The sequence below is a fragment of the Sus scrofa genome, chromosome 6 (genome assembly GCF_000003025.6).
Source record: "Sus scrofa isolate TJ Tabasco breed Duroc chromosome 6, Sscrofa11.1, whole genome shotgun sequence".
In the NCBI taxonomy this organism is placed as follows: domain Eukaryota; kingdom Metazoa; phylum Chordata; class Mammalia; order Artiodactyla; family Suidae; genus Sus; species Sus scrofa.
In genome coordinates, this window is record NC_010448.4 from 95,658,523 (window position 1) to 95,680,657 (window position 22,135).

Genomic DNA, 22,135 nt, shown 5'->3' on the forward strand with positions numbered 1-22,135 from the left:
AAGGAGAATGGGAAATAATTTTAGCGTCACTAACACTCTGAAGATTCAGTGCTCCTAGCCACTAAGATTATTTACCCAACAAAGATTTAAGCTATCATCAAGAGAAAAGAAAACTATTAATCAGTAAACAGGACACAGAAAAAATATAATCAGAGCAACAGAGAAAGAACCAGCTCTGCCTTTAACTCATCCATCCATGCCTGACAATAGAACAGCATTCTTACACCTAAATACTGCTGAAATCTTAAATTACAGGGTGTTCTTTTCTTTGTAGCTTGAACAAGACTTCCTTCAGATGTTATAAGTGCAGTAGGGTATACTGTATCACTTGGGACTTGTGTGCAAAATAGGAAAACTAAAGGATGAAAAAATTAGTAATTGTGTGTTCCTCTCCTTTTCCCACAGCTTTTAGTTGGCTCTGTTGTAGCCTAGATTCCAAATGACCAGTGTTAAAGAATGTACATAGTAACAACTTGATTTTGCCAACAGAGGATTTCTGACCTCTGTAAGTGGATTCTTTTTTTTTTTTTTTTGCAAGTTTCTTATTTTATTGAACATTGAAAATAAAGTCTTCTTTCAATGCCTACACACTTATGTTTTTTTTTTTTTTTTTTTTTTTGCTTTTTAGGGCCGCACCCTTGGCATGTGGAGGTTCCCAGGCCAGGGGTCTAATTGGAGCTGTAGCCGATAGCCTATGCCACAGCCATAGCAATGCAGGATTGGAGCCTCGTCCACAACCTACACCGCTCACAGCAACACCAGATCCTTAATCCACTGAGCAAGGCTAGGGATCAAACCTGGGTCTTCATGGATGCTAGTCAGATTCATTAACCACTGAGCCACAACTGGAACTCCTACGATATTTTCTGATGTCTCATGTTCTTACTGGTAGCTCCCAAAACATTAAATAATCCATGATATACAATACAAAAGCAATGCTCCTTTGCAGTAAAATTACTTGCAATACATGGAAAAATTACTAATGGATCCTCAAGCAATTTTTTTATTTTTAGGGCTGCACCTACAGTACATGGAAGTTCCAGGCTAGGGGTCAAATCAGAGCTGTAGTTGCCAGCCTATGTCATAGCCGCAGCAATGCTGGATCCTTAACCCACTAAGCAGGGCCAGGGATTGAATCCACATACTCAAGGATAGTAGTCAGGTTCATTACTGCTGAGCCACAACAGGAACTCCGGATTCTCATTTTTAACACTGAGATTAATGTTAAGGAAATGCATATTTGCAAATATATAATTACCACCCTCTACCTCCAAAAAAGCCAAAATGTGAATATCTCTACAAGCACATTCTATCAGATACGCAGATAAATTTGTAGATATACTTTCATCCTGTGTTTTGCCTTTAAGTGTATTTTCTAGAGCCCCTTAAAATGTCAAGTTTTAACAGACCAACACGTAAGCATAAATCTAACAGAAGGTAACCCCAGAACTAGGCTCACTTTATTTACTGAAGGAAGTGGTCTATTGTACTGTTTATGGTACATATATACAAATGTCAACAAATATCAGGAAGAAGAGAACTAATGGTTTAAAAAAAGCAGGGTGTTTGCCTATAGAGTTAAACTGAAAACTATAACTGCATGCATCTTGGTTAGCAATGTAAACTGTCTCTTTGAATGACTTATTAAACCTTTTGTCTCCTATACTATCAGACTAAAAGAAACTAAACATAAAGACATGGGTGATGCTAACTAGATATCTGATGATAAAAGAATTATTTTTAACTTTTAGGAATAATATGATTTCATGGTTATGCAAAAAAAAAAGTCGTGGAAATTCCTGTGTGGTGCTGCAGGTTAAGGATCCAGAGTTGCTGTAGCTGTGACACAAGTTGCAACTGCGGTACAGATTCAATCCCTGGCTCAGGAACTTCCACATGCCGTGGATTGCGGCACCCCCAAAAACGGAAACCTGGTGGAGCTCCCCTGTGGCACAGTGGGTTAAGGATCCAGCATTGTCACTGTAGTGGCTCAGGTCACTGCTGTAGTACAGGTTCAATCCCTGGCCCAGTAAGAGTCTTTAACTTTGAGGTATACAGTATATTGAAGTACATACAAATAAAGGTATATAACGTCTTTAAAAAAAAGAAAGAAAGAAATTGGAGGAGTTCCCGCTGTGGCACAACTGGATCAGCAGAGTCTTAGGAACACTGGGACACAGGTTCAATCCCAGCACAGTTCTGTGGGTTAAGGATTCAGCATTGCTGCAGCTGTGGCTTAGGACACAACTAAGGCTTAGATTAGATCCCTGGTCCAGGAACTCCATATGCCACAGGGTGGCCAAAAGAACAGAAAAAAAAAAAGAAAAAAAGAAAAGAAATTGGAGCTGCATAGATAAAGGAGTGGTAGCCGCCAGGGGCGAGGATGTGAGGTGGGCAAAATGGGTGAAGGGAGTCAAAAGGTACAAACTTCCAGTTATAAAATAAATGCCATGAGGATGTAATATAGTCAACAATACTGTACTGCATATTTGAAAGCTGCTAAGAGTAAATCTTAAAAGTTTCATCCCAAGAAAAAAATAATGTAACTAGTAATGCTGACAGAGGTTAACTAGACTTATCATGATCATTTCTCAGCATATACAAATGTCAAATCATTACATTGTACACCTGAGATATAATATTGTATGTCAATTACTTATACCTCATATACCTCATATACCTCAATTAAAAAATATTAGGAGTTCTCTGGTGGTTCGACCCCTAGCCCAGGTATTTCCATATGTCACATGTGCAGGCATTAAAAAAAAAGTAACAAATGTTGGTGAGGATGTAGAGGAATTGGAATGCCTGTGCACTGTTGGTGGAATGTAAAATGATGCAGATATGGAAAACAGTATACCATACGATTCAGCAATTCTGCTTCTGGGTATGTACTCAAGAGAACTGAAAGCAAGGAGTTGAACAGACAGACACACACCCATGTTTAAAACAGCACTATTTACAACAGTCAAAAGGTAGAAGCAACCCAAGTGTCCATCGCAGATAAATGGATAAACAAAATGTGTTCTATACTTAAAATGGAAGATTTTTCACCTTAAAAAGAAATTCTGACAGTTGCTATAAACATGGATCAACCCCAGAGACATTATGCCAAGTAAAATAACTCAGTCACAAAAGGACAAATATTGTATGATTCCACTTATGTGACATACATAGAGCAGTCAAATTTCAAGACAAAGTAGAATGGTGGTTGTCAGAAGGTGGAGCAGGGAGGAAAGGGAAGCTAGTGTATAACGGGTACAGAATTTCAGTCTGGAAAGACGAAAAAAGTTCTGGAGATGGAAAGTGATGATGGTTGCAGAACAATCTGAATGTGCTTAATGCCAATGAAATTGTAAAGTAGTAAGTTTTATGTTATATGTATTTTTCCACTGTAATTTTAAAAAGAATTGATGACAGCTTTTAGGTATAATGAGAAACTAGTGAATATTAGCAATAAAATAAAATTTTTTTAAATTTAATTTTTCAATTCTTTTGAATATATACCCAGAAGTAAAACTGCTGAATCATACTGGATTTTTCAAAATTATTGAGAGGGCTGGTAATGTCCTCTCTTGAACTGAGTTGTAGTTTACACGGGTATTTTTACATTTTGATAATTTATTGCACTGTGCAGTTATGAATTATGTGTTTTATGGTATACATTATTTATCAATTAAAATCATACTGCTAGGCCAAAAAGCGAAACATGGCAATATTTCACACATTTGCAGTATGGATAAATATCTAAACAAACCTAAAAAACAACCAGTTTTGTAAATGACACATTTGGTTCATATTCTTATTGTAAATGCCACAGTGGGCTTATAACATTATTACCTGCCTAGAAAACATCATTCCATCAGAATAGGTTAAGTTTGTAGCTGTTTGCCTTACATTTTGCCTATTTTCCAGCTTTAGTTATAGTTTCAGTGTGACTCTATCCATAGCACAGTCAGCTCTGGGTGCTGGAAATGCTAAAAGGATCCATGTTATCTTTTATTTATTTATTTTTGGGCCTACCTGCAGCATCCAGAAGTTCGTGGGCCTGAGACTGAACCAGCAGAACCTAGAACTGTGGTTGTAAGCCAGAAGCAATTTAGTCCACCAGGGGACTTGGCAATGTCCAGAAACATTTTTAGTTGTCACAAGTGGAGGGTGGGGGTGCTATGGCCTCTAATGGATAGAGGGCAGGGTTGCTGCTAAACATCCTAAAATAATACACAAGACAACCCACTACCTCCAAAACAATTATCCAGCCCCAAAATGTCAACAGTGCCAAAACTGAGAATCTCTGATCCAAGGAAATTTTACCTTGAAGAAACTTCCCCAAATCTTTAAGAGTACAGCCAAAGGTCCCACTCTTTTAAACTCCAATCCTTTGGGGTTGCCATGCTGTAGGGTGGCCCTAATGAGTAGGCTAATCAGCAGTGGCACTGGGTGGATCCTGGAGCTCTGTCCAAGTGCTGGCTGGCTATGATGCACCAGTACAGCTGTCTACAAGCAAAAAGAAAAGCCTGTACCAGTTTAGTTCTATCCTCTCAAGTTATCTTCCCCCTTTTGACTTCATTTACTTCCTAATCCAAATTAGATCCTGAAGTCCTTCAATCACTTTCTAACCTTTTGGGATTATACCTGCCTTGAAAACCACAATCTTGGATTATGAAGCCATATAACTATCCATCTACCTTCTCTGCTGGCTGCCCCACCACCACCACTGCTCCATGGATTTCTCATTCACTGAGATCACTAACGAATCCTGACTGCCAAATATAACGTTTTTCTACTAAGCTCTCAAAACATGTAATGGAAAACAAAACAATCTGATGCTCCTGAGCTCTCCTTCATAAATCATTCTCCTCTGGGGCTTCAAATGGCACCATTTTCTCCAGGTTTTCTTTGTATCTCACTGGACCTTCCTCAGTTTCCTTTGCTGGGGTCAGCCTCTGATGTCTGCAATGTCTGTCATGGAAACAATATTGAGAAGGGGCAGTCTTTATGGCATCTACCTGCCACTTCTGTACGACAAACTTTCTCTGGGTGACAACCATTTTTGTGTGTGTGCTGATAACTCCCAAAATCCATATCTGCAATCTAGTTCTCTCTCATGATGCTAGACCTATACATTTAACTGCCTAGTGGACATTCCATCAACAATGAAAGGCATCTAATACAGTGAAGAGGTTAACAGTAAGGCTGCCAGGATTTAAGTCCTGGCTTCATAACTCACTAGCAATGTAACCTTGGACAAGATATTCAACCTCTCTGTGCCTAAAATGTAACCTCAAAGGATTGTGATGAGAATTAAATAACTGACACATGCAAAGCACGCCTGCCCTATAAGGAAGGAATAGGTCTGCCATATAAGGAAGCAGCAATAAATGATAGGTAGCTGCTATCATTATCATCATCATCATCATCATCATCATCATCACCCCAGACACCTGAAACCAGCTATGTCCAAAACTGACCTCCTTGGAGTCCCGTGGTGGCCTAGTAGGTTACAGATCTGGCATTGTCACTGCTATGGCCTGGGTCACTGCTGTGGCATGGGTTGGATCCCTGGCCTGGGAAGTTCCACATGCTGCAGGCGTGGCCAAAAAAATTTTAAAAACTGACCTCCTTACTTTCCACCCATACTTGAGTGAAGCACCTAGATAATCAAACCAAAATCCTTTCCTACTGTACAGCACAGGGAACTGTATGCAATATCCTATGATAAACCATAATGGAAACAAATATGAAAAATAATGTGTATATGGATGAATACACATACATACACATAACTGAATCACTTTGCTGTACAGCAGAAATCAGCTTTTTTTTTTTTTTTTTTGTCTTTTTTTGTTGTTGTTGTTGTTGTTGTTGTTGCTATTTCTTGGGCCGCTCCTACGGCATATGGAGGTTCCCAGGCTAGGGGTTGAATCGGAGCTGTAGCCACCGGCCTACACCAGAGCCACAGCAACGCGGGATCCGAGCCGCGTCTGCAACCTACACCACAGCTCACGGCGACGCCGGATCGTTAACCCACTGAGCAAGGGCAGGGATCGAACCCGCAACCTCATGGTTCCTAGTGGGATTCGTTAACCACTGCGCCACGACGGGAACTCCAGCATTTTTTTTTTTTAGAGCCACACACACAGCATATGGAAGTTCCCAGGCTAGGGGTCGAATCAGGGCTACAGCTGCCAGCCTACAACACTGCCAGAGCAACAAGGGATCTGAGCTGTGGCTGTGACCCACACCACAGCTCACAGCAACACCAGATCCTTAACCCAATGAGTGAGGCCAGGGATCGAACCCGCATCCTCATGCATCCCAGTTGCGTTTGTCAACCGCTGAGCCATGAAGGGAACTCAAAGAAATTAGCACATTTTATATCAACTATATTTCAATAAAATAAAATTTTTAAAAAACCCTTTAAGTGATCCTAGTATCTCCATCTCTTTCCCTCCACACTTCCAATCTGTCTCAACTTCAATCCATACCAGTTCCTAAAATTACCTCAAAGTTTACCACCATCACATTTCCTGCTGCCACTACATCAATTGAAGGCTTCATGATTTCTCAACTGGACTGTTCCATCAGCTTCCTCATTGATCTTCCTTCCTTAAGGGTATAACCTTTCCAATTTACGTCTACGCTGCAGACAGTGATCTTTCTAAAATGAAAATCCGGTCTCATCCAGTCCTATACTCCTTAGCATCACTGCTAATGAAAGTCTGCCTTGAAAGTCTCGCCCCAATTCTCTCCCATCCATGCTTGTCCTCCATGCTCCCCATTACCCTGCATTTACCTCTACCACAGAACTTTTTTTGAAGAAGCCAAATTTATTTTTTGTTTTTGGGTTTGCTTTTTGTCTTTTTTTTTTTTTTTTTTTTTTGTCTTTTTGCTATTTCTTGGGCCGCTCCCACGGCATATGGAGGTTCCCAGGCTAGGGGTCAAATCAGAGCTGTAACTGCCAGTCTACGCCAGAGCCACAGCAACGCGGGATCTAAGCCGCGTCTGCAACCTACACCACAGCTCATGGCAACGCCGGATCGTCAACCCACTGAGCAAGGGCAGGGACCGAACCCGCAACCTCATGGTTCCTAGTCGGATTCGTTAACCACTGCGCCACTCCACGACAGGAACTCCTGTTTTTTGTCTTTTTGCTTTTTCTAGGGTCACTCCTGTGGCATATGGAGGTTCCCAGGCTAGGGGTCCAATTGGAGCTGTAGCTGCCGGCCTACACCAGAGCCACAGCAACGCCAGATCCGAGCTGCGTCTGCGACCTACACCACAGCTCACGGCAAGGCCAGATCCTTAACCCACTGAGCAAGGCCAGGGATTGAACCCGCAACCTCATGGCTCCTAGTCAGATTTGTTAACCACTGAGCCACAACAGAAACTCCCACAGAACTTCGGATACAGGTGAAATATTTCAATCCCTGCTACTAGATTACAAGTTCTGAGGGAAGAAACTGTGTATTTTATCTCTAGTTCCAGCACCCAGCACAGTGTCTAATACATGGAATATACTCAATAAATACTCTGTGCTGGAGGTACAGAGTGCGAGATCCTATGCTAAGTTATAAAGTTCTATTGTCTCATTTCACCAGTGAGGATACAGAAACATAGAGACATTACTAATCTGCCCAAAGTCACACAGCTAATTAGTAGCAGAGACAAACTTTGAATCCATGTCTTATGACTTCATAGTCAGTGTCCTTTTCCCACTATGGTAACCTCTGTCCTGTACAAAGCAGCTTTGTGACTTTGGAAAGTCAGTTTTTCACTCCTTGAACCTCAAGTTCCTCACATCTAACATCCCCTCTAGTCCTAACAGCCGCAGATTCAGCAAAAGTTCTGGCATAGGAGGATGAAAGGGAAAAAAAAAAATTTTTTTTATGGCCACACCCAAAGCATATGAAGTTCCCAGGCCAGAGAATGAATCTGAGCCATAGCTGTGACCTATGCTGTAGCTACGGCAATGCCAGATCCTTTAACCCACTGTGTTAGGCCAGGAGTAGAACCCAAGCCTTCACAGAGACCCAAGCCACTGCAGTTGGAGTCTTTTTGCTCTTTTTTTGGCTGCCCCACATCATATGGAGTTCCCAGACCAGAGATCAGATATGAGCTCCAATCGCAACCTAAGCTGCAGCTGTGAAACACTGATGTGTCACAGTAGGAACTCCCTGCAGTTGGATTCTTAACCCACTATGCCACAGCGGGAACTCCAGAAAAAAATATTTTTTTAAAGCACGCTGATGCTCGCCAGAAAGTTGATTTTCCTTTTTGATTAAAGGAATCTGAATTGAAACTTGGTAATCCAACTGAATAGATGCTAAGGAGTAGAGAAAAGGTCAATCTCTTAACAAACTTTTTCTTCTCAATAAAAGGATGACGACGTTCCTGCTGTGGCACAAAGGGTTAAGGATCCAGAGTCAGCTGCAGTTGCAGCTCAGATTCAATTTCTGGCCCAGGAACTTCCACACACATGCCACAGACACAGGAAAAAAAAAAAAAAAAAAAAAAAAAAAAAAAAAGACACCTCTTGGGGAGTTCCCTGGTGGTGCAGTGGGTTAAGGATCTGGTGTTGTCACTGCTGCGGTACAGGTTCAATCCCTGGCCTGGGAACTTCCGCACACCATGGGCACGGCCAAAAAAAAAAAAGGACTTTTAAAAAATTTACATTTTACTAGGTTTGCAAAAAAGAATTAACCGCAGGAACATCCAGGCAGGCAACTACTCCTTTTAGCTTTGTTTAGCAGAAATCCAACTGCAGACATGCTGAATAAATCAGACAGATTAAACACCCAGGAGAACTTGTACCTGCAGTGTTGAATCAGTCTGGGAAGAGAAGTAGTTTGGAATTTACAGTGCCAATCATGGCTTCTATTTTCCTATGGCTATCCCTCTTCAGAGGAAAAGGGACTAGAATCACATAAAGCCATGCTTATCAACTTAAGAGATGCGTCCATAATATGTATGCGATGTATTCTTCCAGAGCATCAATCTCAACCCAGTGACAGAAAGAATTTGAAACACTTTTACATCTAAATAAATATAGACAGGTTAGAAGAAAGAATGCAAAACTAGCACATACTTTTGGGTTAAAACATGAGAAACTTTGCAAGGCAGAGCCTTTGCAGTGGCTGCTGAGATGTCCAACTGCAAACAGTGGTGAAGCATGGACGTAAGGAAATTCGAAGATCACTTATTCAGTCTAATCACCTGACATTTTATATTGAGAATACTGAGGCTCAAAGAGCTCCCCTGCCATATACTGAGGGTAGTGGAGGCAGGACTAAAGCCTCAATTCTCTGCCTATAACCCAAGTTGTTTCTGCTGTCTCTCATCAGTAGAATTTTTATCCTCATTTGACTCTGGTCTGTTTGCCTGCTTGAAGTAATGAATTCCTACTTCATTAGGTGAAATTAAATTCGAGAAGCTGAGGAGAAGACAGTTACCATACACAGAACCTCGTCAAGGTTATCAAGAGTAAGAGTGACAGAAAGCCAGAAATATACACACAATGTCATGTGACTATAGTGCTGAGGCAGAAACAAAAGGGCTCATTTAAGAGAACAAAAAGTTGATAAAGATTCTATTTTGTCGCCATCTTTACAGCCTCAGGACTGGCCCGCTTTGGATGGATTCAGTGACATTTTCTCTTAGGATAGAGATGACAGTATAAGAGCTGCAGTGCCCCATTATTTGGAGGTGTATATCTAGGTTAGGGAGAGGAGTAGAGCATAATGGAATCAGAAAACCTGGGTTGGGTTCAAATCTGGCTCTACCCAGTTGCAGCCTTCATTTGGCAAGTTATCTGATTTTTCTTTGCCTCAAGTTTGCCTCTGTAAAATGGGGATAATAACTGTACCTACATTCCTCACTGGATTATTCTGAGGATTAGTTAATATACGTAAAATGTTTGGAATTGTGCCAAGCAGATGGTAAGCAGTACATTAAGTGCTTGATATATCATCTATATTTAATTGCTGGTAGTTAAAACAAGATTATCCTTGGCTCTTTGAGGTGAGATCCTGAACTAGGGTTTGAAAGAAGAGAACCTCAAAATACCAGAGCTGAAAGGAGCTTTAGACATTGAGACAGACAGACAGTGAATGACTCAGTAAGCCTATCTGGATCTTAACAGAAAAGTCTACTGGTCCCTGATCTAATCTATCCAAAGAGGTAACTAAAGTCCAGAGAGCAGCAGTAATTTTCCAAGGTTTTATATAAATATGTCCTAATTTAGGAGTTCCCATCGTGGCGCAGCGGAAACGAATCCGACTAGGAGCCATGAGGTTGCAGGTTCAATCCCTGGCCTCGCTCAGTGGGTTAAGAATCTGGCATTGCTGTGGCACAGGCTGCCAGCTGTACCTCTAATTAGACCCTAGCCTGGGAACCTCCATATGTTGCGGGTGTGGCCCTAAAAAGCAAACTAAATAAATAAATAAATAAATAAATATCCTAATTCACATAACAGTAAGTAAGAGGCAAAGCTGAAACTAAAACCCAGTTTTTCCTAGTAAACGAAACTGTTTACCATGGGTTAGATGAAGTCTTTAAAGGCTAACTATAAATTAGGAAAGAATATTGATACCTGAAGAGTTAGGCAAATCATCTAATTCAAATCAATAGATATTTACTGAATACTATACTTATAGCCTAGGCATCAGCATTCTTTCTGGCCATGTTCCTGGAATGTGGAAGTTCCTGGGCCAAGGACTGAACCTATGACACAGCTGTGACCTGAGCTGCTGCAGTGACAACACCAAATCCTTAAGCCACTGCACCACGAGAGAACTCCCACATCAGTATTTTTTCAAATGTTATCTAGGTGATTCCAATGAGCAGCTGGGGTGAGAACCCCTATTACAAGTATCATACTAGGAGGTAAGATATAAAAAGACAGCAGGAAGCTGGGTAGCTAACCAAAGGTATCCAGACTTAAGAAAGCCTGGACAATGAAGGATCACACCTGACAATGCAGGACCCCATGTTTAAGCTGCATCTACACACATGTGTAAGGGGAAGAGCAACAGGAACAGTGAAGGCAAGGAGGCCCTGGATTTATCTTCATTCACAAAGAGAATCAACAATATCTTTCATTCATATCTGTAAATTCCAACAGTTCAACAGATTATAAACTGCAGACATGAACTCTTTCTAAAAGAATGTTAAAACTACCTTGCTACTTTGGAGTTCCCGTTGTGGCTCAGCAGGTTAAGAATCCAACTAGTATCTGTGAGGATTCTGGTTCAATCCCTGGCCTCACTCAGTGGGTTAAGGATCCAGCATTGCCACAAGCTTCGGCACAGGTCACAGACGTGGCTGGAATCTCTAGCCTGAGAACTTCCATATGCTGCTGATGCAGCCATTAGGAAAAAAAAAAAAAAAAACTAACTTGTATTCCTAAAAAATGTACAAGAGGGAGTTCCTGCTGTGGCGCAGTGGGTTAAGAATCTGGCTACAGCGGCCCAAGTCACTGCAGAGGTAGGGGTTCAACCCCTGGCCTGGGAACTTTCATATGCCACAGGTGCAGCCATAGAAAAATAAATAAAAAAAGAAAATGATGAAAACCAGGCTCTTAAAAAAAAAAAAAAAAAAAGTATATAAGAATATACAAATAAAAACCTTAAAAAAGCAAGAAAAAAATTTTTTAATAAAATAAGAGTTCCCACTGCGGCACAATGGGATCAGTGGCATCTTGAGAGTGCTGGGATGCAGGTTCACTGCCCTGCCCGGCACAGTGGGTTAAGGATCCTGCATTGCTGCAGCTGTGGTCTAGGTCGCAACTGCAGTTCCGATATGATCCCTGGCCCAGGAACTTCATACGCTGTGAGGCAGTAGGGGAAAAAAAAAAAGGAAATATTTTCAATTCATGAGACTGGACCAAGGGTTAAAACTCACAATACACAAAGTGCTCTTATAAACCAATAAACACAAAAATGAAAACCATTATATAAAAGTGGGAACAACAGGTATGAAATTAAAAAATAAATAAATGCACAAGAGAACTCCCTTAAATGTATCTGCTAAGTGAAAAACATCAGGCCCCAAAGGTTGCATATTGTATGACTCCGTATACATGACCTTATGGAAAAGGCAAAATCAAAGATATGGAAAACAGGAGTTCCTGTCGTGGCGCGGTGGTTAACAAATCCAACTAGGAACCATGAGGTTGCAGGTTCAATCCCTGGCCTTGCTTTAAGCCTTGGGTTAAGGATCCGGTGTTGCCATGAGCTGTGGTGTAGGTTGCAGACTCGGCTCGGATCCAGCGTTGCCGTGGCTCTGGCGTAGGCCGGTGGCTATAGCTCCGATTCAACCCCTAGCCTGGGAACCTTCATATGCTGCGGGAAGCAAGCGGCCCTCGAAAAGGCAAAAAGAAAAAAAAAAAAAAGATATGGAAAACAGATCAGTGGTTGCCCAAAGTTGGTCTGGGTAGGAGTTCCCATTGTGGCTCAGTGGTTAACGACCCCAACTAGTATCTATGAGGACGAGGTTCGATCCCTGGCCTCGCTCAGTGGGTTATGGATCCAGCGTTGCCGTGAGCTGTGGTGTAGGTTGCAGGTACAGCTCAGATACCACATGCTGTGGCTGCGGTGTAGGCCGGCAGCTCTAGCTCCAATTTGACCCCTAGCCTGGGAACCTCCACATGCCGCAGGCATGGCCCTAAATAGACAAAAGACAAACAAACAACAAAAAAAAACTGGTCTAGGTAGAGTTGACCTCACAGAGGCCACACAAAGCAACTTTTAGAGTGGTGGAAGTGTTCAACATGGTATTATGATGGTGGATATCTAACTCTCTCCATTTGTTAAAAAAAACCCACAGAAATGTACACAACAATGAATGCACTCTACTTGTATGCAAATTAAAAAATAATAATAACCAGAATATCTGAGGAACCAGGACAGAACATAGACTGAAATTAATGAATCTAATTATATTACAAATGTATGACATAACCTCACTGAAGAGGGGGAGGAGCTAACCTAAGTAACTTTGTAAAACAATGCTATGACTAGATATTCTACAACTAAAATGAACTGTACACAAACATTATACTCTAGTTGGTAAATCTGTTATCACAGAGTTACTACTAAACAACTTTATAGGCTATACAAATAAGTAAATATTTTGTAGACAAGAAGAGCCAGATTTCTTACTCTCAGAGAAAGAAGTCACAAATAAGCAAGATAGGAAGACTAGAACATACACTGTGGTGGGCTAGAATCAGAGACATCAGTATAAAGTCATGCTTATTTTATTTTATTTTTTTTTTTTTGTCTTTTGTCTTTTTTGTTGTTGTTATTGTTGCTATTTCTTGGGCCGCTCCCGCGGCATATGGAGGTTCCCAGGCTAGGGGTTGAATCGGAGCTGTAGCCACCGGCCTACGCCAGAGCCACAGCAACGCGGGATCCGAGCCGCGTCTGCAACCTACACCACAGCTCACGGCAACGCCGGATCGTTAACCCACTGAGCAAGGGCAGGGACCGAACCCGCAACCTCATGGTTCCTAGTCGGATTCGTTAACCACTGCGCCACGACGGGAACTCCTATTTTAATATATATACAGATAGATACAGAAATAAATATACTTGTATACACATGAATTAGTGTATGTTTCCTAGTTCTTTCCACTGAAGGGATTAAAAGCAATGATATCAGAGTTCCCACTGCAGTGCAATGAGTTAAAAATCTGAGTGCAGGAGCTCCTGCCATGGCACAGTGGAAACAAATCTGACTACGCACCATGAGGTTGCGGGTTCTATCCCTGGCCTCACTCGGTGGATTAAAGATCCAGCATTGCCATGAGCTATGGTGCAGGCTGCTGACGCGGCTTGGATCTGGCACTGCTGTGGCTGTGGCGTAGGCCGGCAGCTGTAGCTCCAATTCAACCCCTAGCCTGGGAACCTCCATTTGCCACTAGTACGGCCCTTAAAAAAAAAAAAAAAAAAAAAAAAAAAAAAAGGAAGGGGGAGATTAAAATCCCCTTTCCTTCAATGCAGGCTAGACTTAGCAACTCATTTCCAACAAATAGAGAATAGAAAGGGAAAACATTTAACTTTACAGTGGAGGAATCTGGCAGACACAACTTAAACCAAAATGATCAAGGTAAATCATCACTAGTTGACATTAAGTTACCTTGAATATCACATTGATATCATACCTTGAAATGACGTAATGAGAAGGGTACCTCACCTCTGTGGTATGCCTTCTCAAAATCCATATTCATGAGAAACCATCAGACAAACCCAAATTGAGAGACAATCTACAAAATAGCTGACAAGTACAATTCAAAAAGTAGCAAAGTCATGAAAGACTATAAAAGACAGGAAAAATTTTCACAGATTGGAGGAGATGAAGGAGACATGAGTAAATGCAATACGGTATCCTAGACTGGATCCTGAAACAGAAAATGAACATTAGTAGAAAAACGGGTGAAATCCAAATAAAGTTTACAGTTTAGTTAATAGTATTGTACCTACGTCAATTTCTTAGTTTTGATAAATGTACCATGATGATATAAGATGTCAACTTTAGAAGAAGCTGAGTGAAGGATATATAAGAACTCTCTGTGGTATCTTTGACACTCTTATGTAAATCTACAATTTCTTCAAAATTTAAAAAACAAAAATAAGAGTTCCCAATGTGGCGCAGCAGAAACAAATCCAACTATGACATTGTGGGTTTGATCCCTGGCCTCGTTCAGTGGGTTAAGGATACAGCATTGCCGTGAGCTGTGGTGTAGGCTGCAGACTCGGCTTGGATCTGGCATTGATGCAGCTGTGGTGTAGGCCGGCAGCTCTAGCTCCAATTAGACCCCTAGGCTGGGAACTTCCGTATGCTGTGGATGCAGCCCTAAAAAGCAAAAATAATAATACTAATAATAATAATGATGATAATGATGCAGAACAACAGGGTTTCTTAATCTCAGTACAATATACTGATATTTGGGGCCAGATAATTCTCTGTTGTAAAGCGCTCTTTTATGCATATCAGGATGTTGTGCAGCAGTCTTGGCCTCTATCTACTACATGCCAGGAAACCATTTTCCTATTCGTTACAAACAAAAATATCTCCATGGAATTCCCATTGTGGCTCAGCAGGTTAAGAACTCTGACTAGTATCCATGCGATGTGGGCTGGATCCCAGGCCCCGCTCAGTGGACTAAAGATCTGGTGTTGCCACAAGCTGCGGTATAGGTCACAGATGCAGCTCGGATCTGGTACTGCTGTGGCACAGGCTGGCTACTACGGCTCCGATTCAACCCCTAGCCTGGGAACCTCCATACGCCGTGGGTATGGCCCTAAAAACACACAAAAAAACAAAATGAACAAACAAAAAACAAAAACGTCTTCAGAGACGCCAAGCGTCCCCTGGGGGACAAAATTACCCCCAGACTGAGACCACTGATGTAGAGTTATATATATTAACACATAAAGATATCCATAAAATATCGTGAAGAGAAAAAAAGCAGGATACAGAACAGCATGAAATGTATGAGACAATTTATGCTAAAACACATCACATGGATAAACCTTGAGGATATTATGCTAAGTAATTGTGCTGGTCAACTATTTTGTAAATTGTCAGATGCTGAGTGAAATAAGCAAGTCACAAAAAAGACAAATACTATATAATTCCACTTATATGAGGTAGTTAAGAGCAGTCAAAACCACAGACATAGAATACAGGATGGTGGTTGCCAAGGCTGAAGGAAGGAGGAAGGGGCAGTTAGCCTATAATGAGTACAGAGTTTCAGTTTTACAAGATGAAAAGAGTTATGGAGATGGATGGAGGTGATGGTTATACAACATTATGAATGTATTTAATAACCACAGAACTCTACAGTTTAAATGGTTACAATGGGAGAGTTCCCATTGTGGTGCAGCGGGAACGAATCTGACTAGGAACTGTGAGGTTGTGGGTTCAATCCCTGCCCTTGCTCAGTGGGTTAAGGATCTGGCATTGCCATAAACTGTGGTGTAGGTCGCTGACAAGGCTCAAATCCCGAGTTGCTATGGCTGTGGCATAGGCCAGTAGATGTAGCTCCGACTGGACCCCTAGCCTGGGAACTTCCATATGCCATGGGTGCAGCCCTAAAGGCAAAAAATAAAATAAAATAAAATAAAAATAAATGGTTACAATGGTAAGTTTTATATGTATTTCACTAATTTTAAGAACTGAAAAAATACACATACACATGCGCATGGATACATAAACAAAATGTCTGGGAGGACGTGCAACAAAAAGTTAAAATGGTTATCTCCGGATGCTAAGATTACAGTGATATTTCCTTTGTACTTTTCTGCATCACTTGGATTTTTTTTAAACCAGCATGTCACCCTTTTTTCAAACACAGAAAGACTTCGTTCTCCATTATTTTTTCTCACTATGCTTCCAGTTCTATAACCAAAATCCTATTGGTTCTCTCTCCAAAACGTCAAAATGATGACCTCTTTTTCCCAGCCACAGCCCAACTCCAGCCTCTCTCACCCAGGCTAATCTAACAGGATCCTAAACTGTCTCTCTCTAACTCACTCTCCACCCACATCAGAGTCACCTTATGAAGTAGATTTTCTATCACTCGCATGTTTAAAACCCCAAACCTCATGGCATCCCTCTCAAGGGCCTCTACAATTTGTTCCCAGGGTTTATCCTTTTAGTTTCACCTCTGACTACTGTCCCTCAAGTAGCCTCTATGCCAGATAATTACTAGTCATTCCTTGGAAACATATCATGCACGTTTACTCTTCCTTTATTTTGCTCATGCCGCTCTTTTGTCAGGAATGTTCTTTTTCCTTCACTGCCTGATAAAATGTATACAGAGATACAGAGGAAAAGAATGGGATGCAAGATGAATGAATAAATAGGGGAAGATGGAGGAAAAAACACAGAATAGCACAGAGATGAAGGTTCAAGAAAGTAATTTTTGGTAGGGATAAGATAATAATAGCACCTACCTCATAAGGTTGTGGTGAGGATACTAAACGAAATAATACGTTAAACTTTTAGAACACTGCCTGGCATGTGTTTTATTATGATCATTATTTCCAGCGTTATTATTATTATTCAGGGTACAGTAGTAAGAGTTTGAACTCTAGCTGCCATAATGAGGAAGGAGTGAGCAAGTGGAGTCCCAAAGGTAAGCAAAGAGGTAAACAGGACCCTGGTCTAATTCAAAATGTATCTAAAGAATCCAACAAACTACACAAGAAACCACAAACCAATTCGGTTAAGCCACACTGGAGTATACACAGAGCACACAGATGAATTCCCATATGCCCCAAATAACTTTTACCCCTCAAACATATATTCTTTCTTGGAAGTGGAGCTGTTTCCACACCCTGCCCTGGGCACTGAAACATCAGGGCAGCACCTAATCCTCGCAAGTCCGAATCTGCTAATCCCATCTGTGCACTCCTGTGGTCTCCCATTTAGCCAGTAGTTGCTGTTCTTTCTTTGTATCACAGAGGAGATTTGATACAAGGAAAGCAGTTCTTCCCACAGCTGCTAAAAACTGAATACATATGTACAACCCACCCAAGCTTAATACTGTAGCCAAAGGAAAACCAAATTCATTCACAATGGAGGTGAACCAAAGGACCTAGAAATCACCATATATATTTTAGATGAGTCAAAATTTTTGAGATTTCCTTCTGGTCTCCTGCCAGGCGCCGTCATTTTAAAAGATTGCCTCTGTCAGTTGTGGCAAGCACACTCTGGACAGCCCTCATCTCTCCTAGTTAACAGGTTCTCCTAACTTTCATTTCCATGTCCTTGTAAGCCACGGTGATCACTATCTCAACTCTTTTTTTGCACCCCTCCCCCATGCACCCCAGAGCTCCCTTGAGCGCTTTCAGACAAGTGGTCCTTTGGTAAAAAACACTGCTCCTCAATCATGCCCCAAAGCAGACAACAAGAATGCAGAACTCAACGTTTATTAGATGACACACAGCCTGCTTACTAGTCAGGCTGCCAAAAATAACTTGCTTCTCCTCCTGTAGGATTAGGCAAACACACGGGAACTGTGCGCCTATGTCTGACTACTGCTTCTCCACAGGATTTGAAGAACCAAGGCCTTAGACTTCATCTCTACAAACCCAAAGAGAACACTTGGTTTATTTTCTCGGCATATAGTTGGTAGTCTGTATTTCCAGGCACTCATTGTACATCTTTTGGCAAGTGCCTTCAAATTTCTCAGTACAATGTTTCATCCAGTTACTGAAGGCAATGCATTCATTGTACCTTGAGCTGACAGGCCAAGAAAAAGAGACTGAAAAGAAGACCTTCAGTATCACCTTCCCACAATATATCAGACACTACATGACTTACAAGACCCAGATCCAATTCCCAGGTGTGCAACTGTCTTGCAGTATGATCTCTAGTCCACTCTTTAATCTTTCTCTACCTCAGTTTTTCCATCCTGGAAAACAGGAATTGTATTACCTGTGCCTCCTTGAATTGAGACTCTTACTGCTAGCTGAAAATATTTATGCTGCTCCGGTTTGTGAAAATGGGGTTTGGAAAACTCAGAAAATTAACCACAATTGTTGTTTCTCACTTTTGTCAGACCTGCCATGAAAAAACCCAGAGTTAAGCCCAGCAGAGGTCCCTGAGCAAGGCATCTCTCAGAGAGTTGGTTCTGACTTCCCACTCAACAAACCACTCAAACCATTCAAACAAGAATGAGAAGCAAGAGGCCAGGCAGGACCACAGGTCGTGCGTGGTTACAGAAGCAAGCCACTGTCTATCAGGTTTCATGACAATATTATCACCCTAGACACACTATCCTTAACACCCCATTGCGGTTTTACCTCAAAGAAGTTACCTTGATACTTAGAGCACTTACTTCTTCTATGTTTATAAAAACAAGCACCTTTCCCTGATGGGAACTGCCCTGCTGGGATTGCCTTGGGATGACCCTACAGTTAAGGTAGGATGAAGAGATGACAAAAGCATGAGGTGCAAGACAATTCAAGATTTTTTTTTTTTTCATTTTTTTAAGGCTGCTCCTGCAGCACGTGGAAGTTCCCAGGCTAGGGGTTGAATTGGAGCTGCAGCTGCTGGCCTACACCAACAGCCCCAGCAACTCAGAATCCAAGCCACATCTTCAAACTAAATGCACCTCACAGCAACGCCGGGTTCTTAACCCACTGAGCGGGGCAAGGATCGTAGTCTTGTCCTCGTGGATACTAACTCAGGATACTACTGAGCCATGAAGGGAAGCCCCCAATTTTAAGATTTGAGGTATGTTATACAATCCTTTTTGGGTTACTGATACACTTCTGAAATACAAAATTCTGAGCAGCATTCCAAAAAGGATTATTAAAATTCAAATATTGGTTTTTAGAAAGAGCAATTTGAAAACTTGAAAAACTTCCTAATTGCCACACTTTCATTTGGTAACCCTTTGGTCTGTGAGGCTCTTAGGACAAGGAAATATACTGTCCTGTCTAGCTTCTCCACAAGGCCTAATTTCCCCTCTGTTCCAGTAAACACTCTCAGTTTGATATTATCAAATTACTGACATTAAATTATATCTCAGCTGCAGTTAAGTTTTAGTCTCCTAAGCAATGCATCATGTGGCCACCACTCAGCTTAACACTCAACTCAAAAAACACGACTATGAATCCACACTAAGATTCACAATATGATAATACATTTTATACTGGAGTTCCCTGGTGGCTCAGTGGGCTAAGGATCTGGTGTTGTCACTGCTGTGGTGTGGGTTTCATCCCTGGCCTGGAAACTTCCACATGCCTTGGGCATGGCCAACAAAAAGAGAAAGAAAGAAAGGAAAATACATTTTATAGCCTGATCAAAATGTAGCACATTCCTGTGAAGGTGCAACAGAAGTTAAATACTCTCTAATGATTGAATCCCACAGCTCCTGCCTCATCTAAAAGGGATGATAACTTTGGATACAGATAAGGCACTGGGCATAGAAATAGAAATCCATGTCCAACTCTAGGTCTGCTACTTATTGTAAGACCTTGGATCTGTTTCCTTAACTGTGAATTGATTATAATATCTATCTTATAAATTTATTGCGAGGATAAAAAAGCAGATGTAAGCATTTTATAACAGTGCTATACAAAGTTATTAGTATGACTGTGGATTTAATTGAAACTGAAAATGTTCTTTAAGAAACAGATTAACTCCAACATTAAGAATGCCATGGAGAGGAGTTCCTGTCGTGGCTCAGTGGTTAACGAATCCGACTAGGAACCATGAAGTTGCGGGTTCGATCCCTGGCTTTGCTTCTGATTAAGAATCTGGCGTTGCCGTGAACTGTGGTGTAGGTCGCAGACACGGCTCGGATCCTGTGTTGCTGTGGCTCTGTGTTGCTACAGCTCCGACTGGACCCCTAGCCTGGGAATCTCCATATGCCACGGGTGCGGCCCTATAAAGCAAAAAAAAAAAAGAATGTCATGGAGACATGACAAAAGATAATGTGAGAAAAGAATATATGTATGTATAATTGGGTCATTTTGCTGTATAGCAAAAATTGACAGAACACTATAAATCAACTATAATTTAAAAACTTAAAAAAAAAGTCATGGAGGAGTTCCCACCATGGTGCAGTGGGTTAAGAATCTGACTGCAGCAGCTCAGGTTGCTGTGGAGGCTCGGGTTCCATCCCCAGCCCAGCACAGGAGAGGTTAAAGGATCCAGTTTAGGTCACAGAAGTGGTTCAGATTCAATCCCTGGCCTGGGAACTTCCATATGCTGCGGGTGCGCCATTAAAAAAAAAAAGTGTCATGGAGTTCTCTTGTGGCATAGCAGGTCAAGAATCTGGCATTGTCACTGCAGCAGCTTGAGTTTCGGCTGTGGCATCATGGGTTCAATCCCTGGCCAGGGAACTTCCACATCCCATGGCCAAAAAGAAAAAAAAAGAATTTAAAAAAAAAAGGGGAGTTCCCATTGTGGCTCAGCAGTAATGAACCCAACTAGTATCCATGAGAATGAAGGTTTGATCCCCTGGCCTCGCTCAGCAGGTTAAATTGCCACGAGCTGTGATGTAGGTGACACATGGGGCTCGGATCCCGAGCTGCTGTGGCTGTGGCCAGAACTGCAACCCTGAATTGAACCCTAGCCCAGGAACTTCCATATGCCATGTGTGCAGCCCTAAAAAGCAAAAAAAAAAAATAAAAAATAAAAAAAAATAGGATGTCATTTGTTCATATGCTTACCAAAAATTTTCTGATTCAACCACAAGTCACTGAAAAGTATCATCTTTTTCCACTGGCAAAAAAAAAACAACCATAGCACTACCCTACATGGGCATGGTGAGCAAAGGTAGAAAACTGAAGAATTGTGTACACCCACACAATCAATGTGGCAACAATACTCTATTTCATTATTTGAACTGAAAAGTAAAAATCAAAGGTCAAAGCTTTCCAGTGGGTCCAAGAGGAAATGTTATGAATATCCAAGGTATAATCAAAATGAAACAACCTATAACCAATTCAGAAAGCACAATTATCTTCAAAGTGTTTTTCATACATTAATCAATCCTCATGGCATTCCACGGATGAAAGAAATTTAATTCTCATACTCTAGTTTGCAACCACAGGAAGAATCTAAATGGATTATCATGTGCCGTCTTAATAAGACAGGTCAACAAATATTTCATCAAATGTTAAGGATCTACCATATCATCAGCACTACACAAGGCACAGTATCTAGTATCTAACTGATGTGGCCTACTTTACAGCAGGCAAGACCTCTAGCAAGCTCAACCTTATGGTACAACACTATGAGTAAAGAAACATTTCTGAATAAAAGATAACAATTACAAAGCTATAACCATTCCTATTGCTAGAACTCACTAACTTACTTAAAAAAGGATGTAAAATTAAGATGTTTTCTTGAGAACATTTGCCTGACAAGGACTATTGTAGTACATGAGGAGGAGGGGGAAACAGGGAGTAACAATGTGTTGTTTTAAACAGGACAGTTAGAGAAGGCCTAGATAAGGTGACATCCAAATAAAGATCTGAACAAAGAGAGGAAGCAACCACATGCTTACAGAGAGGAAGAGGCCCACCAAGCAGAGAAAACCTCTGAGTGTAAGAGTCCTAAAGTGGGATCATATTTGTTGCATTCTCCACATATCCACGAGACCTTCCTT

At 41.3% G+C, this 22,135-nt stretch overlaps 1 protein-coding gene across 5 annotated transcripts in view; it reads right to left on the minus strand.

The window, feature by feature from the left end:
• Positions 1–22,135, minus strand: part of TRIT1 (tRNA isopentenyltransferase 1) — a 61,762-nt gene that overhangs the window by 36,467 nt on the left and 3,160 nt on the right. The window contains exon 1 of one of the 5 annotated variants that reach the window (XM_021095993.1): positions 1,146–2,749. The exons of the other annotated variants lie outside the window; for them this stretch is intronic. The gene's annotated coding sequence lies outside the window, so the exon portion shown is untranslated. Of the gene's footprint in view, positions 1–1,145; positions 2,750–22,135 lie in introns of those variants that run through there. 5 annotated transcript variants of the gene reach the window in all.